A 17825-nucleotide genomic window follows, 5' to 3' on the forward strand; every position below is an offset into this window, starting at 1 on the left:
TGATAAGTTTATGGGTTATGTGGAAGTGTGAAAACACAAAACACTACATGGATGAGAATTCAGCCATGACATGCTGTTCCTAGAAACACTTCTCTTGAGAAAGTTGCGTTGAGTCTTACACAACATTTTGATAGCCACAATAAAGCAAATTCATTTGATTGCAGGGTGAACTTAGATCCAAGCAAATGTGAATCCTTAAAATACTTTTGGCAAGTCAGGCCAGACAGCAGCTGAAGTCAGATTTGGGTTTAGATTTCTTCTTCAACCTAACTCTAAGGTAATGGAACAAATACTAGTGAGAGAATTTTGCTTCTTAGTATCAAGAAACAACTAGAGTTCTGAATATTCTATGCCTTAAAAATATATGAAAGTCTCCTTCTGTTGTGCTCAGAAGGTTTGGTTTCACATACTGCTGACTAACCCCCCCCCCAACATACATAGTGGTCTCCCCCTTGTGTCTGCATCCCTGAGCCCTCCCATTAAGCCAGGAGTGGGGAACCTTGTTCAGGCCACATGTCAAAGGAGAGTAGGCCCAGAAGCCAAACTGAATTGAGGAGTGAACTTAAATGTGCCTTTATGTTGTTGTTGTTGTTGTTTAGTCGTTTAGTCGTGTCCGACTCTTCATGACCCCATGGACCAGAGCACGCCAGGCACTCCTGTCTTCCACTGCCTCCCGCAGTTTGGTCAAACTCATGTTTGTAGCTTCGAGAACACTGTCCAACCATCTCGTCCTCTGTCGTCCCCTTCTCCTAGTGCCCTCCATCTTTCCCAACATCAAGGTCTTTCCCAAGGATTCTTCTCTTCTCATGAGGTGGCCAAAGTATTGGAGCCTCATCTTCACGATCTGTCCTTCCAGTGAGCACTCAGGGCTGATTTCCTTCAGAATGGATAGGTTTGATCTTCTTGCAGTCCATGGGACTCTCAAGAGTCTCCTCCAGCACCATAATTCAAAAGCATCAATTCTTCGGCGATCAGCCTTCTTTAATGTGCCTTTATAGGGTAGGCTAATATCTGTTCACCCTCTCTATGAAGCCGCTGGGAGAGATCATCAGGGCGTTTGGGCTGGGTATTCACCAGTATGCAGATGATACCCAGCTCTACCTCTCTTTTAAATGAGAACCAGTAAAGGCGGTGAATGTCCTGTGTGAGTGCCTGGAGGCAGTTGGAGGACGGATGGCAGCTAACAGATTGAGGTTAAATCCTGACAAGACAGAAGTACTGTTTTGGGGGGACAAAGGGCGGGTGGGTGTGGGCGACTCCCTGATCCTGAATGGGGCAACTGTTCCCCTGAAGGACCAGGCGTGCAGCCTGGGAGTCATATTGGACTCAGAGCTGTCCATGGAGGCACAGGTCAATTCTGTGTCCAGGGCAGCTGTCTACCAGCTCCATCTGGTAGGCAGGCTGAGACCCTCCCTGCCTGCAGACTGTCTCATCAGAGTGGTGCATTCTCTGGTTATCTCCCACTTGGACTACTGCAATGCGCTCTATGTGGGGCTACCTTTGAAGGTGAACTAGAAACTGCAACTACAGTGGTACTCGGTTTGTAACCGCAATCCGTTCTGCGGAGGCGGTCGCTCCCTGAAGGCATGCTTCTGCGCATGTGCGAGCTGTGCAGATTGCGCCTGCGCATCCGACGCTGCGGAACCTGGATGTAAATACTTCCGGGTCCATGGCGGTCGCTCGCCGAAGCGGTCGCAAACAGAGGTAGGTGTATACCGAGGTTTGACTGTAATACAGAATGCAGCAGCTAGACAGGTAAGTGGGAGTGGCTGCTGAGGCCATATAACACCTGTCTTGAAAGACCTACATTGGCTCCCAGTACGTTTCCGAGCACAATTCAAAGGGTTGGTGCTGACCTTTAAAGCCCTAAACGGCCTTGGCCCAGTATACCTGAAGAAGCGTCTCCATCCTCATCTCTCAGCTGAGGTCCAGCTCTGAGGGCCTTCTGGTGGTTCCTCACTGTGAGAAGTGAGGTTACACGGAACCAGGCAGAGGCCTTCTCGGTAGTGCCACTCACCTTGTGAAACATCAGATGTCAAGGAAATAAACAACTATCCGACTTTTAGAAGACATCTGAAGGCACCCCTGTTTAGAGAAGTTTTTAATGTTTGAAGCTTTATTCTGTTTTTAATGTTCTATTGAAAGGTGGCCAGAGTGGCTGGGGAAACCCAACCAGATGGATGGGATAGAAATAATTCATCATCATCATCATGGCCCCATTCAGGCAAACAACAGCCTTTCTTTGAATTCATGACACTCACATTCCAGTCGTGTCAAACACTTGAAGGATGCAAAGCATTGACAGTGAGGTGATGCCTGGGGAGAGTTCTGAGGGCCAGATGGAGAGGTCTGGAGGCCACATTTAGCCTCAGACCTGAAGTTCCCTACCTCTGCCCTAGAAACGTGCGAACTATTACTTTTTTAGATGAAAGTGGAGATTCCCTTTCCTTTCCATTTCATTTATTAAACTTGCTAGTCTCGTTGCCCAAAGGTCTCCAAGTGACTTACAGTAAGTGTGTATACACATGCACACACATGCGTACACACATGCACACACACACACTACCATAAGGGGAAAAGGGGGGGATCATAATACATTAATATATCCTCTAACATAATGAATATGAAAAACCAAAAACAGTATACCTGCCATATAAATAATAAGAAACAACATCAGGATTCTTAGAATCTTAGAATAGAGTCTTACACCTCACATAAAACCATTTTTAGGAATTGTTCTGATAAATGTGTGTGAAAAGGCATTGTGCTGCAGTGGTACAAAGGGGAGAATGAGCAAGGCCTTTGGGCAATGCAGCTCTGGTACTGAGGCTATTGCACAGCCTTGGATTCCAGTAGAAATCAGGCATGGCTCTCTCAGCTGCCCCGCCTGCAGCCTGTTTCTAGCTTCTAGCTCACACATTGTCCTTCTCACCGACAGCCAGGTGAGGGAGGAGGAGCACCCATTTGTTCTCTGCTGCAGATCCACTTCCTTTGTTATCTTAATGACTTATACAGTACTTGGGAGCCATTATGGCCCTTGCTGGATCCAGGAATTGGAAGGGACTCAAACATACAGCCTGAGATAGAAGCTAAAGGAAGCAACGCCCCTCCTGTATCTGCGCCTCTGGAGCAAGAAGGAACGAGAAAGTACGGTATCTTCAGCCTCATCTGAAATTCAGACTCCACATTTGAGCTCCCAGAAGCAGGCTTTCCAGCAATCTGGGTTTATCAAAATCTAATTCACCGCTATTTGTTGATGCAATGATTGCTAAACACTTGCTGTCTGCTGATTGACAAAGCTGGCACAATGAACGCCTGCCATTGACATCTGCAATTGCATGATTGCATGTTTTCATTCAGCCCTAGATATATAAAGACTATAATCTTTCTGTTCCGGTTTATTGTTGCACTGCATACAGTATGACACTGACAAGCTTCAGTATGTAAACTCAGGACTGCAGAAAGGAAAAGAAGAAGAAGATATGCAGACTGAATTAAATAAGAAATTGACTAAAGCTATACCGTAGTTGTGTGGATGCTGGCCGTGCTGGGTATGTGCAACTGATATTTGAACATCCTTATGGATATAATATCTATCTGCTCCAAATGCTGAGCTGCATTCAATGGGAGGGAGTTTAATGTGGCAATCATAGTTCTCTCCATTTTATCCTCACAACAACCCTGTGAGGTAGGTGAGACTGAGAGTGGGTGTTTGGCCCAAGGTCACCCAGCAAGCTTCATGGCTGAGTGGTTTGGACTCATTTAATCATTGGCAGTGGGCACAAATGAAAGAGATTGGCGGACAGATTTAAATGCCAGAAAGGGGTGTGTGTGTCTTCTCTCCCCTCTGCTTCCACATCCTTAGCCCTGGCATTACTGTTGGCAAAGGTACATTGTGGATGCTCACACAAGTGTCGCTAATCCCACACCACAGTCTTGTGACCATGCCACCCTGCTGTCTTGAGGCTACGACACTCTATTCATTCCAACAGAAATGCTGCCAGAGGCAGTGGCTTCCGGGGCAGGTCAGCCGCATCTGTTGAGACGCTGTCGACAGGTGTAATTAAGTGGTGATTATAGATAGACTATCGAATTATCTCTGAAGAACAGAGGTAACATTGGGATAAACTTCCAAATGCTCTGGAAGGATTGCACTCGGCTGTGGGATCGAGAAATCCTCAAGGAGGGGTGAGGTGACAGCGAGTGGGAGAAATTGCAAATTTCGTCCAAGCACCACTTAAGAGCTCTGGAGAGTCTTTCAGCATGAAAACGTACATAATCACAACGTAACAAAAGTCATAAAAAATACACAACCAAATTGAACAATTTCCACATACAAAAAAAATCAATAGCAGTAACAGCAACATCACCCCTGAGCAATACCCCAGCCCAAGAGTCTGCTGAGCAGCCTCATCTTCTGCAGCGGGAGTCAGTCAGGGTCCTGTTCCAGGTGAGGTGGAAAAGGCAAGGCAGCGAGCAGGTCATCCTAGCATACACTAAAAATTTCTTCCCTTAATCATCCTCCTTCCCAGCTGTTTGCACTCTGAAACTAGATATTTTCTGCAGTCATCCCTGGTTTCACACCATACTGCCTAAGAAAAACATTCAGAAAATTTAGTTGCTTTATAATAGAGCTGCAAGACTATTCAGTGGTCAAGACCTTTTGCTTTGATGCTGTGCAACCTTCATTGGTTGCCAGTTTGTGTCCAGGCTCAGCCGAAATGGCTGGTTTTAACTGTTAAGGCCCTAAAAATTATGGGCCTGGGCTGAGATATCTTAAGGACCATCTCCACCCATGTATACTTTAATGAGTTTTACTCTCGTATTTCTCCAGAAAGGATTATCACTCTGGTCTGTCTTACCTGGATAGAGTTTTGGACTTGAAGAAACGAGTGTTAATAGCATTGGGATGCTGCGATGATGTGTTTCCATGGGAACTAATGGTTGAACTATCTTCATTAAATCAGCTGAATAGGGCAAAAACAGACCTCTCAGCACACCTCGAGGTTTGTTTTATTTATAATTGCAATTTATATCCTGTCCTTCTTCCCAGAGCCATCTACAACAGAGGAACAACCCATTAATAATGCTATGGGTTAGTGGGGGGAGAGGGACCCCCCAGATTCCTGGGTGCCAGATTTCCCCCTCTAGATTCTTGGGTGCTGGGGGTTAATCAGAGCTGACAGCCTGAGCCTGGATTTTTTTTGCCAGACAGAAGGGCAGAGGGAGATGGTGGCCTTGCCTTTAACGCATCACAAAAGCCACCTGCAAGACAAAAGCCCCTACTGGACGTGGTGTTGCACAGGGGAAAAAAATCCCTGTCCTTTTACACAGAGATTTTTTTGGCAAGGTGTTTTGAGAACAAGGAGGATGTGCAGCAGGACTCTATGCATACTGGCTGGGAGAGGCTGTGCCAAGAGATGGGGAGGCACGACTGACTGCTGCTGCTGGACCCAAGCTTGTTGAAGCTATGAGAGGGGTCGTGGTGAACTATGGCACCCCGTGCAAGGGATTTGAATAGGTGAGGTGCCACCATTGAGAAGACCCTGCCTTTCAGGTGAGCTTGCTTCAATGGCAGGACCACAACAAGAGCCTCTCCTATCAATTTTAATACACAGGCAGACTGATCGAGCAGGCTGCACACTTTTGGATATTTGGGTTCCAAGTTGTTTGGAACTTCATACGTTAAAGTCAGGGCCTTGAATTTTGCCCACTCAATTACAGACAACCAATGGAACCCCTTTAACGGTGATCTTACGTGATTACATCTCACTGGTGCATTCAGGCTCCTAGATCCCTCCTGTCTCCTTCCTAAAGTGGGGCATGCGCTAACTAGGCTTTGGGAAGGAGGCAGGAAGGTGCCCTCTTGGCTTGGCACCCTGAGCGGGGGAACCAGTCGTGTTGCCTTAAATCTGCCTCTGACAGCGTTTTGGCTGTTGTATTCCAGAAACAGTAACAGCTGACGAATCAGCCATAACTGGTTTTTTTTTTTAGAAACGCTTTGTTTTAAAATATTTTTTACTTTAAAAAAAATTATTTATTTTATTACATTTCGTACCTACCCTTCCCTACAAGTTTTCAGGGTGGGCTACAATGATAAATAAGACCACTGAAACAGTTGCAACCATAAAACGGAAAATGTTTAAACAGCATTGTTTCGCTGCTTAGCTTTTTGCTGCCCTGGGCTCCTTAGGGAGGCAGGCTGGGGTAGGAAACAAGTAGATAAATACTAGCTGAAAAGGGCACTCCTTGTCACGAACACCACCTAGGCAATGCTGTGTCACAAAGGTGTATGTGTTTATTCTGGGGCTCTCTTTGTTTGCTGTGCTGTTGGACAGAGCAGTCCGGTGGAGGTTGGGCCAGGAAGAGGATTGTCTATGGCAGTGATGGGCAACCTTTTGAGCTTGGTGTGTCAAAATCCGCCCAAAAACTGTGCATAACTCGGGTGGTGTGCCACTTTGAGAAAAAAAACACCATAATTTCGTGATATTTATAGTTTAAATAACAAAAATGTATAATTGTAATATATAACTGTATTTAATAAACCAAAAACTAATTATTTAACCAAACCAAACCAAACCAAAAACCCCTTATTTATCACAAAGTGCCCGGAGTTGTTGAGCTTTTTGCGGGGAGCTGCTGACCAAAGTTTTGGAGGTTTTTTTGGGGGGGCTGCAAAAGTTACTTTGCTTTGGGGGGGATGCCCCAAAGCTGCTGCGCTTTTTTTTGGGGGGGGGGAAGAGAACAGAAATAAATGACGAATAATACCTTTGCTGGAACTAACACGCAGCACCGACATAGTCTGCCAAAGCGCAAAAAAAACCCCAGCACAGAACGGGTTAAAAAACGAACGCTGTTACACCCAATCATCGTCTGCCAAAGCGCCAGAAAAACAGCACAGAAAGGGTTAAAAAACAAATCTCTGGCTACCAGCAGCAACAACAACAAAAAAAGGATCAGAGGAGGAGGAGGAGGAGGAGGAGGAGGAGCGGAGAACGATGGGGCATGTGCCAGCAGTGAGGGCTTTGCGTGTCACGTCTGACACGCGTGTCATAGTTTCACCATCACTGGTCTATGGTGAAGGAGCCAACATTTCCCCAGCCCTGACAGGCCTAGTGTGGTGGCTCTCTGTCCCCCTTTTGGTTCCCATTCCCCCCCCCCTGTTTAGAATTCCCCTCCTTTTCTTTCCAGTCAGGACCGGCCCTACTATTAGGCAAAGGGAGTCAGACGGCAGATCCTGAGAGGTGGGAGCGGACAGAGCTGTGTGCGCCACTGCCTCCTCTGCCCTGTGTCCCCTGAGCTAGTTTGTGGTCCCCAAGTGCAGCAGAGGACACACTGTCCCATCGCCAAGCAAGATTCAACCACCATTCTGGTGGACGTTTGTACATGGATTCCAGGAGCCGCCACCATGTCCTTTGCTTCAGGCAGGACAATGGCTTGGGCGAGCTCTGCTGCCAACCGTAGGAGAAAAACCACCGTGCCTGTCTGGGAAAGGAAAGTGCTATGGATTCGGAATCACCCCATATCCCCGCGCCTTTTAGCTCTTGCACTTCTGGTGGGGCATCTGTAGCTAGGGGCTTTCCTATCACCAACAAAGGGAGGCCCTTCACAATGAAGGTCATAGAATCATAGAGTTGGAAGGGACCATGTGGGTCATTCCTGCAATGCAGGAATCTCTCCCTCCCCCCAATGTGGGACTTGAACCCATGACTCTGAGACTCTGAGATTAAGAGTCTCATGTCCTACCAACTGAACTATCTCACAGAATGGCCTGCAGTACCACACAGCCCTTGGGATGTCCTTCCCAGGGACCACTGGCCTGCACCCTTTTATGTGCTTAATCTGTTATAACCTGCCTGGGGTTTATTGTATCAGAGAAAAAGCAAATTAGTGAATGTATGTGAATGAATGAATGAATGAATGAATGAATGAATGAATCAATCAATCAATCAATTTATTTCGGTCACTGACCGGAGTGTGAATAAATCTGCCAGGAAATGGCAAGCAGCATTTTTGTTTAGACTTTGGGCACAGGGAAGCAATCTTTTGGCAGAAAACTGAATAAGGATGAGACTGGGGATGTTGGTTGCCACATCTCTTTTGCAAAGTGGCAGAAAGTCGGGACCTAGCTGGGATTTGGCTGTCGGAAACAGTGTCCAGGTGGAAATCGCAAAATGTCTGGGAAAATCCAAATGTATGGCAACCCTTGTTGGCAGTGCCGTTTTTGGCAATTTTCCTTAAAGATAGCTCAAAAACTCTTTTTTTGGGGGGGGGGATTTTGCTGAAAAAACTCGACAACTTTGGCCAACTTTGTGTCCGGGTTTCCACTTTTTGAAATATGGCAACCCTACATTTGCAAAAAATATTTGGGTGGGATTATATGCCTTTCCTCTGTTGATTACCATATTTAGCCTACTCCATGCTGTTTATGTGGGCCTGGGGATCCAGACATGAAGATTTGCTGGGGAAAACGTTGGGCAAGGAAGGCCCTTGACCCCATCCACCTTTCTCACTCTCCAAATTCTGTTCGCTTTCCAGCACAGAGCTAGTATCCAGGGCCCCCAGATTGGTGCGCGATTTGCCAAAATGTAGATCACCCCTTGGAATATATAGGCCAGGCTCCTTGTAAGGATTAAATGAAAAACAATGTTAATAAAAAATTTGTGCTTTTTGAGCAATACTTGCTTAAAACAGAAGAGGGCATTAGTTAGCTATCATGACTGGATCTTTTTTTAAAAACCAGAAAAAGCCCAGATCACAGCTCTTAAACGCAGTTAAATCTTTTTTTTAGAAAAATCTGGTCTTAAATATAAATCATCATTAGCTATGAAGCCGAGTGAAAAGTATAAATAATTAAAAGTGAGCAGTTCTTGTAGATCGTAAATGTCGAAAGCATGCCCCTTCCATTTTAAGTTCATTCTCATGGTTACGTAAAGGACAATTTAAAAACTGCTTATGATGAAATGAGTTAGCACAAACCATTGCCTGATCACTGGCTGTGCCATACTCTTAGTGGTCACCCTCAAACCATAACAGTTGTTGGCGTCTGTCTGTCTCGGGAGACAATGGAGGACTGAGCCTTTGGGGGTGACGTCAAACTGTTGGAGAGTTACAGCACCCTCTGTGGCTGTAGAGACTGATACAGGAGAGACATGTTTTGTTGCAGCCGGGGCAGATGAAGGCATCCATCCAGTTATGCTGCTGCAGATGCCCCATGGCGTTACTTCTTTCTGCGTTGTTCCCAGCAGTCATTCCTTCTCTGGTCACTGCTATGGATGTGCAACCTGACTATCTATCTCCAGGCACTACAGTCAATCTGCAAGGGATTCCCGCCAGCCTTTATACCACATTTGCGGGCATCTTTGTAATGCACTTCCTTGGGGTCCTTGCCATTTTCCATTCTGTGGACACGACAAAGCCAGTGTAGACGTCACTGAGAAAGCAGTGTGAACATGCATGCTGGGAATGTGGGTTTGGGAGAGCACATCTTTGAGACTGTCCTGATGCCCCAAATCTCCCTGATGCAGCACATGTAGAAGGCGTTGAGGGGTTGCTCCTGGTGGTTGTAAGCTGCCAGCGACTCATTTCAATAAAGCAGCATGCTCAACATGGAAACCTGGTAGACCTTCATCTTGGGATTGGTCCTTAGCATCACATTCTCCCATACCCCTTCCCCCCCCCCCCAGAGGTGGGCCACTGTGGTAGCTGCCTTGCCAATATGCTTGTCCAGCTCACCATTGATGGGGAGATTGCTGGTTATGGTGGGACACACTTTAGCCATGTGGTCAACAATGCTGAAGCATGGAGTGCTGGAGACGTCCTGACCCAGGATGCTGGGTCTTCATCAGGCTGAAATTCCTGCAGGATTGGGCAAAATGCTTGACTTGTTTATTGGTGGCTCTATTGCAGGTGGAAGGGAATTCCTCCCTGTGAATCTCATGCCATGAATACGTGGTTCTTCTAGATGCCCTGCTTGCTGGAAAAAGGTGTAGTTCTTCTCTCTGAGGCAATCATTTGAAGTGAGCCTGGTCCCTTGTAGAATTAGTGCTCCTGTAGTACCGTTAGTGCACAGTTAACACACATGCAAAGAACATCACTTCCGCCCAAGAACCCTGGGAACGATGGTTTGCTAAGCACACTGGTGGAGGAACGGGGGGGCGGGGGCGGGGGGAGCACATACCCCCGGCACCATCAGGGAGGGGGATACCATTGTGGCTGCCTCCCGGACACATGCCGTGTGCCCCCCACGCACCGTGCGCCACGCCCCCGCAGGCGGTGCACCACGCTCCCGGGACGCATGCCACACCCCCGCGGGCGACATGCCACACTCCGGGGCACATGCCAGCCATGCCCCCGCCTGCTCTCCGCCCCCGGTGCTGGAGCATGTAGCTTTGCCACTGGTTAAGCATGCTGGCAATTGCAGCTCTGCGGGGTAAGCCGCGGTTCCCAGGATTGTTTGGTCGATGCCCTGTGCTTTAAATATATGGTGTGGGTTGTTTGAAGGAAAATTAGGACCACATCAGGATCAATGCTCAATAAACAGGTCATCCGGAAGCAGCCATGGTCTCATTCCAGCCCAGAAGGATACCAAATATTGAAAGCCACTGAGATCAGGTAGAATCCTCAGAGCTCTATCCAGGGGCGTTGCTAGGCTCCTAAAGGATGCAGGGACCAGGGCCCTGACCCTCGGACATTTTTAGAAGATTCTGACAGTTTTACAGAACGCTTAATTGCAGTCTTCCCTAAGCAATGTACATAACTGAATACAATAAAAACATCAGCATCACCCAGAAGCGCCTGGAGCTGTGCTGCTATCGCATGTTTGACTCCCTAGCTCCTCAACGGTGCATTGGAGACTGTGGGCTTCTGTGAGCTTGTAAAAGCACGCCAGTCGTTTCCTCTGCACACTTTCTGCCAAAACACCGTTTGCTGCATTTGGGGGGGCTTTGTCAGATCCCAGAGGCTGGGGTTCCTCGCAATTGCATTACGTTTTCATAGGGCACGAGGCGCTCATTTGGAGGAGAAGCGCATCCTTGTGGCCGCGTGTGCCTTCCCAGATGGCTCCTGGAGAGAGCCTTCTAACGATCCCCCGAGTTCTTCAATTGGGTTTCAATAGCTCTGCATGCAAAACTGCCTCGCGCTGATGGGGGAAGGACGTGCACTGCTGAACGAGCCGGCGCCATCGAACCCAGAGTGTTGACAGTGCCATTAAGCATATTTGGTTGGGATGCAGAACTGCTTTAGGAGAAAATTGCCTTTGCTCTTTGTCTCATTTGTGAGGCTCTGGTTTACCATATTATTATGGATGTTGCTGCCTTTCTGGTACGTGGAGGTGTTAGCCCGGCTCTGTAATTATGGGACTGTCAGAGTTTTCATTAAAATCCCTTCTTTTTAAAAGGATGCGTAACTCAGCTTAAATCAACCACTCAACACGGGCTGGGGGCTTTGCGCAGAAGATGCGCGCTGCCCACTGTAGCCGGCAGATGGCGCCGTCGCACCTACGGTTGAAAGAAGGAGCTGGATCGATTCTCACTCCTGCTATTGGGATATGCCATGTGAAGAGGCAAACATCTTTCTATTATTATTTTTAACTTGATTGCTTCTCGGTAATGAGCCCTGAAAGCACGGGAGCTTTGCGCAAATATATTTCACTCCTTACTGCGAATGCACCAAGAGCCCCACTGAATCAGACAAGAGGGCTATTTAGTCCAGAATCCTGTTTTCTACAGTGACCTGTCCAGATGATAATGAGAATTCATTTTCTTTTGGTGACACCCTTCCTCTCAGTCAGGAGCCCAGAGCCGGCCCACCCATGAGGCAAGGTGACGTGACCGCTTCAGGTGGCAAGATCCACAGAGGCAGCAGAACCCAATGTAGATCTTTATTCCTTTCCTCCCATTGTTCCTGATGTTCCTGAATTTCACACACCCCTTCTTCCCTGGCAGGGAGGGTGGTGCCATTTTGTCTTAGGTCTCCTCAGGTGCCAAAATGTCTTAGGCAGGTCCTGGTGCTGTACAACACCATTACAATACAGTTAGACCCAAACATTGCATTAAAATCTACCGACATGCAACAGAGCCTAACTTCAAAACTGACATGACCCTCTTACAATGGCTGGGTGAACTATATGCATTTAGAGTTGATTGTGAAATGCTGCCAGCGAGGGGAACAATGTACTTCCTCAAGGAGGGAATTCCACAATTGAGGTGCCAGTGCCGAGAAGGCCCCGCCTCAGATGTCTCTGAGAAGCTCACATTGTGTGTTTTATAGGCAAAGCCCACCACAGCATGACTTTCCAAACAATATTTGCCAACCCAATTGCTGCTGGCATTATTTTCACAGGCATTGCGGACATCTGCTTCAAACATAAGCACAACCTCTCAGCCAACTTTACCTCTTCAAGGTGATCGGAGATGAATGAGAACTTGGAACTGGTGCAGAGGTAGCTGGAGAAGATACAAACTGTCTGCTGGTTGACCTGTGTGCCTTCCTCATTTTTTGTTCAGAATTCCATGTATGCTTCCCCCTCAAATCCGCACACAACCCAGTTCTGAAAGTGAGCTATTTGTCTACATGCAGGGCCCGAAAAATGAACATCATCGCTGTCCCTAGGTGATTCAGCCCTCCCTAATTTGTTCATAATCCTCTTCAAGAGCCCGGGTTCAGAATTGGCTGAAGCTGGCATTGCCAACTTTATGAAACAGCCCATGTAGCAACAAGCAGTCTGGCCTGCAGTAATTAACAGGCGATCTTTTCTTCACAGCCTGGTAAGAACTTTAATTCTCCTGTGCCTTTAAGATCTTTCAAGACTTCTGCAATTTCCTAGACCTTTTAAACTCACCGTGTGAATTTTTAGCTCTGTCTTATTTATTATTGAGTGACTTGGTTTTATCTGCCTGTTGTTGGCTGCTTTTTATTGACTAATTATATTGTTTTTATATGGCTTGCTAAGCCATACCGAGAACATTTTATGAGGAAGATGCGGGAAACACATTTGGGGAAGGGCTGTCACTCTGGGGGCAGATGTTCAATCCCTGGCATCTCCAGAAAGGTGAGGCTCCTTTCTTAAATCCTGGAGAGCTGTTGCCAATTATTGTAGGCAGTTCTGAGCCATATTTCTCCCTCCCAATAAAGCTTTCCTGGAGCTTGATTCTAACATTCATCTGCATTAGTGCTGTGTGTTGCATCCCTGGGCAAGGGATGTCTGAGGAGGCAGGTTCCATGCCTTCTACAGGCCATGTGGCAGAGGGGTTGCCAAAGGTACCACCAGCTCACAACTGATCTGTACATCAGCTGCCCCACAATACAGTGGTACCTCGGGTTAAGAACTTAATTCGTTCTGGAGGTCCGTTCTTAACCTGAATCTGTTCTTAACCTGAGGTACCACTTTAGCTAATGGGGCCTCCCGCTGCTGCTGCCACCACGCGATTTCTGTTCTCACCCTGAAGCAAAGTTCTTAACCCGAGGTACTATTTCTGGGTTAGCAGAGTCTGTAACCTGAAGCGTCTGTAACCTGAAGTGTCTGTAACCCCAGGTACCACTGTATCCACTTTCACCTCAGGCTCAGATTCCTCCCAATACCTGGTCCTTCAACAAGCTTCTCCTTCCTGGGGGGTGCTTCAGCACAGCTCTTTCTTACCAGTGCGCAAGCACCCCATTTCCAGTCTGGTCTCCTCAGGAGTAAGTCCCAGGGGTGGCCCCGCAGCTGCCTCAGATTTCCTCTCCCACCGCACCCTATGGGTCTTAAGGGAATAGCCTGAAGACCATCCAGCCTGTTCCCTGTCTCAATGGGGCCTCATTCCTGCTCGCTTTGACTTTTTATTTCCTCCTCATCTTCAAGGACCGCCTCTTTCCATATGAACCTACCCAGACCCTGAGATCACCTTCTGAGGCCCTTCTTTGTGTACCTCCTCCAAGAGAGGTCTAGAGGATAGCAACAGGAGAGCAGGCCTTTTCTGCAATGCCCCCCCCATTTGTGGAATGCTTTCCCTAGGGAGGCTCGCTTGGCACCTTCCTTTAGGCGCCAGGCGAAAACGTTCCTCTTTAACCAGGCCTTTGGTTGATCGACATCCAATGCCCTGTTAAAAAGTGTTGGGGGGGGGAAAAGGATTGTTGTTTGATTTTGATTGTATGTTTTGTGTTTGTATGTTGTGATTTTATCCTGTGAACCGCCCTGAGACCTGTGGGGATAGGGAAGAATACAAATTTAATAAATAATAACAACAACAATTCTGCTATGGCAGCTGGGCTCCTTCTTTGCCACCGGGCCACCAATGGAGAGCCTCCTGGATTTTTTTGTCCCCCAGTCGGAATCCCCAGACAATGCCCAAATGTGGTCTCCTCAGGAGTCATTAGAATCATAGAATTGGAAGAGACCACAAGGGCCATCCAGTCCAACCCCCTGCCAAGCAGGAAACACCATCAAAGTATTCCTGACATATGCCTGTCAAGCCTCTGCTTAAAGACCTCCAAAGAAGGAGACTCCACCACACTCCTTGGCAGCAAATTCCACTGCTGAACAGCTCTTACTGTCAGGAAGTTCTTCCTTGCCTGGTTGGTGCCTGGTGGTATGGCTAGTGGCTTACTAGGGAAGTTTTAAATGTTTGATCTTTTATCGCTTTATGATGATGATGATGATGATGATGATGTTGGGAGCTGCCCAGAGAGGCTGGGGAAACCCAGCCAGATGGGTGGGGTATAAATTATTATTATTATTATTATTAAAGGCTGTTACAGAATCATAGAATTGTAGAGCTGGAAGTGACCCACCGGGTCACCTATTCCAACCCCCTGCAGGAATCTTTTGTTCAACGTGGGACTTGAACCCACGACCCTGAGATGAAGAGTCTCAGGCTCTACTGACCCAGCAGGGTCAGGTGCCACCAAAGGACTCTTGTTAGCCCTGGCAGCCCCTCAAGTGCTCTCAAAGTCCCACAGCTGAGGATGGGACACTGAAGAAGAAAGTTCTGCCATGGATGCCTTTGTTGAGATTCTACAATTGGGGTTCCCTTCCAACTCTATGCACAGAGTATGAGGAGAATGCACCGGTGTTAAAGGTATTGCAGAGATGAATGCAAATTATAATCACATGCCTCTGGCTATTTCCCTTTAATTTCCCCCTTTTAAAAACCCTGCCCCCATTTAAAAAAAATGCCACGAACGCACGTTTTGTGGTCATGTGCATGCAAAACTCAACAAATATTTTATTCTACATATATACAAAATAGAAAGCTTCTTGGTAACGGTTCAGCCCTCTCCCACCCCACCGACGGTTCATCTCCAGCGAAGCCTCCCCTCTCTGATTGACACCTCCCTCCCAGAGCGCCGGCAGCCCCCGGAGAGGCGAAAGGGGCCGGCTGCTCGGCAGTTGGCTCGGGAACCGCCAGAGGGCGCGCGCGGACGGGCGTTAGGCGGTGGCCGCCGAGCTGCGAGAGGGCGAGGAGAGATGGCTCATGGCAACCCCGTGGTGAGGGCGAAAAGCTTGGGGGGGGGAGAGGAGAATAGGGGGGAGAAGCTCAGCCTGGCTCAGGGAAGCGCCCAGGCACGTTTAGACCCTGGGCTTAGCCAGCTTACAAACATCCCCCTTCCCTTTTAGGATGCTAATGCGCCTGGCTGGTTTTCTTTCATTTTTTGGGGTGTGTGTGTGTCCTTTTGCAGAGGGGGTCCAGGACCTTCTCCTCAAATTCCTTCCCTTGAGCAGACCCATTAAGAGGCTCTGGGTGGTACTTAAAAGAATCGCTCGAGCAGAAAAAAGTAGATTTTTCTTTTAAAGACGCTGACGCATCCCCAGTTCTCCTGGCATTTAACTGAACACCGAACCCCAAGAGACGGGGCATCAAAGCACCCCGTGCTAGAGAGTTGGTATATATCGCCTTTCTGTTGTGTTATGTTAGTATAAAGGGCACGGTTAGTTGTATGCAGTTGCGGGTGAAGACCACCACCGCCTTGATTTACATCGCTATGAAAGGGATGGCTAGGAAGAACTAGTCAGGCTAAATTATGGTCTCTTGGTGCACTTTGAAGCCAGGCTACTGCAATGGAGCTTCCATGTTTGGAGGCAGTCTACCTTTAAACCTCCATGTGCACTGGTGGTGGGGAGTGGGAAGGCAGCCAGGGCAGGGCTGTTGTTTTCAGGCCCTTCTTCAGGGATTCCTGAAAGCATTCTGGGAAACAGGAATGCTGGACTGGTTGGAAGTTTTAGCCAACCCAGGAGGGGTTACTCTTTTGGTCTATATTCTACATTCTGGGTCTAATCTCCCCCCTGCCCCAAATGCTGCTAGTCTCCTTCCAAAGCCCTGGAACGTTTTAGGTTAGAGAAAATGAGAGCAAGAGGTGACATGATAGAAGTTAGTAAAATTATGCACGGCACAGAGAAAGCGGACAAGAGAAAAGGTTGTCTCCCCCTCTCCTAACACTAAAACTCATGGGCATCGAATGAAGCTGAGCGTTGGAAGATTCAGGATGGATAAAAGGAAAAGCCCCCCCCCAGGACATAGTTAAACTTTGGAACTCACTTCCACAAGAGGCAGTGATGGCTGCCAGCTTGAAAGAGGATTGGGCAATTTCATGAAGGAGAGGGCCATCAGAGGGCTGTGCTCTGTGGAGGCAGGAATGCTTTTGTGCAATGGGTCTGTGGTTGGTGGTTCGAGCCCACTCAGGGTTGGCTGTGAGCAGAATTCCCTGCATTGCAGGGGGCTGGGCTAGAGGACTCCTGGGACTCCCTCCCAACTCTACAATTCTATTATTCTGTTAGTTGCTGGAAACTGCTCTTGTGCTTGGCTCCTGCTGGCAGGTTCCCCAGAATCACCTGACTGGACACTGTGAGAACAGGATGCTAGACTAGATGGGCCACTGTCCAATCTAGCAGGCAGTTCTAGGGACCTCAAGGGTCATCGAGTCCAACCCCCGCAGTGCAGGATTCAAAACCGCCAAGAATGGAAGTAGCACATTCCACTATCTGTTGAGCAGTTCATGACTGCCATGATGTCCTGAGCTACTCCAGAGCACGGATATTTTAGAAGAGCAAACTTATAAACCTGCTGTTTAAACAAAACACACATGGAAAGTTTAATTCAAGAGGCTGTCATGCATCAGACATTTATCTATTTTTGGTGTCGATTTTGTACTGGCTTTTAAATTTGTTGATGCTACCAAAATTGTTAACGTGCTTATCTTAAAACTCAAGATCTGGTGATTATTCGTTTAGCTTCTGTTATTAGAATAAATGTTTTGTGGGCGTGTGCCTAACAGCACTAAACTAAGCCTGTGCTGAAATTAATGTAATGTATTTTCGGGGTAAATCTGACCTAGTTTGAAAGACTTGGAATTTTAGAAATGACGACACCACCAAGTTTGCATGTATTCTGGGGAAGGTTCTGAAGCTTTACATTTAAAGCACTTTAAAAAAAAAAGTGAGGAAAACAAGCTTAATGTTGCAAAGACATTTATTTGCTGGGAAATGTGGCAAAATGTGAAATTAATAGCCTGCTTTGCACACCACACCAAGCCACACCATGACTTATTGTGAATGCATGGGTGCCTGGAGATGAACTTATGTCTCCTTCACACACCCCCCCCCCGGGTTGTTTTGCTTCTGTGCTGAACAGGTGTGGGGTTATGGCATTTGTATGGCTCGAGAGGCAATGGAGTGCGCCTCTGGGGGTGTAGTCAAACTGCTCCATTAGCAGCACCAAAGGGACCTCCCTGGGGTGCAAGCCTGGACAGTGTGTATGGAAGTCCTGGGCTTCCCAGACAACAAGACCCTCCTCTCGGCCTCACTGACGTGGTCCAAAGGAAAGCAGAGCAAGACGTTTTGCACCAGAAGG

The sequence above is a fragment of the Zootoca vivipara genome, chromosome 3 (assembly GCF_965207765.1).
Source record: "Zootoca vivipara chromosome 3, rZooViv2.hap1.1, whole genome shotgun sequence".
In the NCBI taxonomy this organism is placed as follows: domain Eukaryota; kingdom Metazoa; phylum Chordata; class Lepidosauria; order Squamata; family Lacertidae; genus Zootoca; species Zootoca vivipara.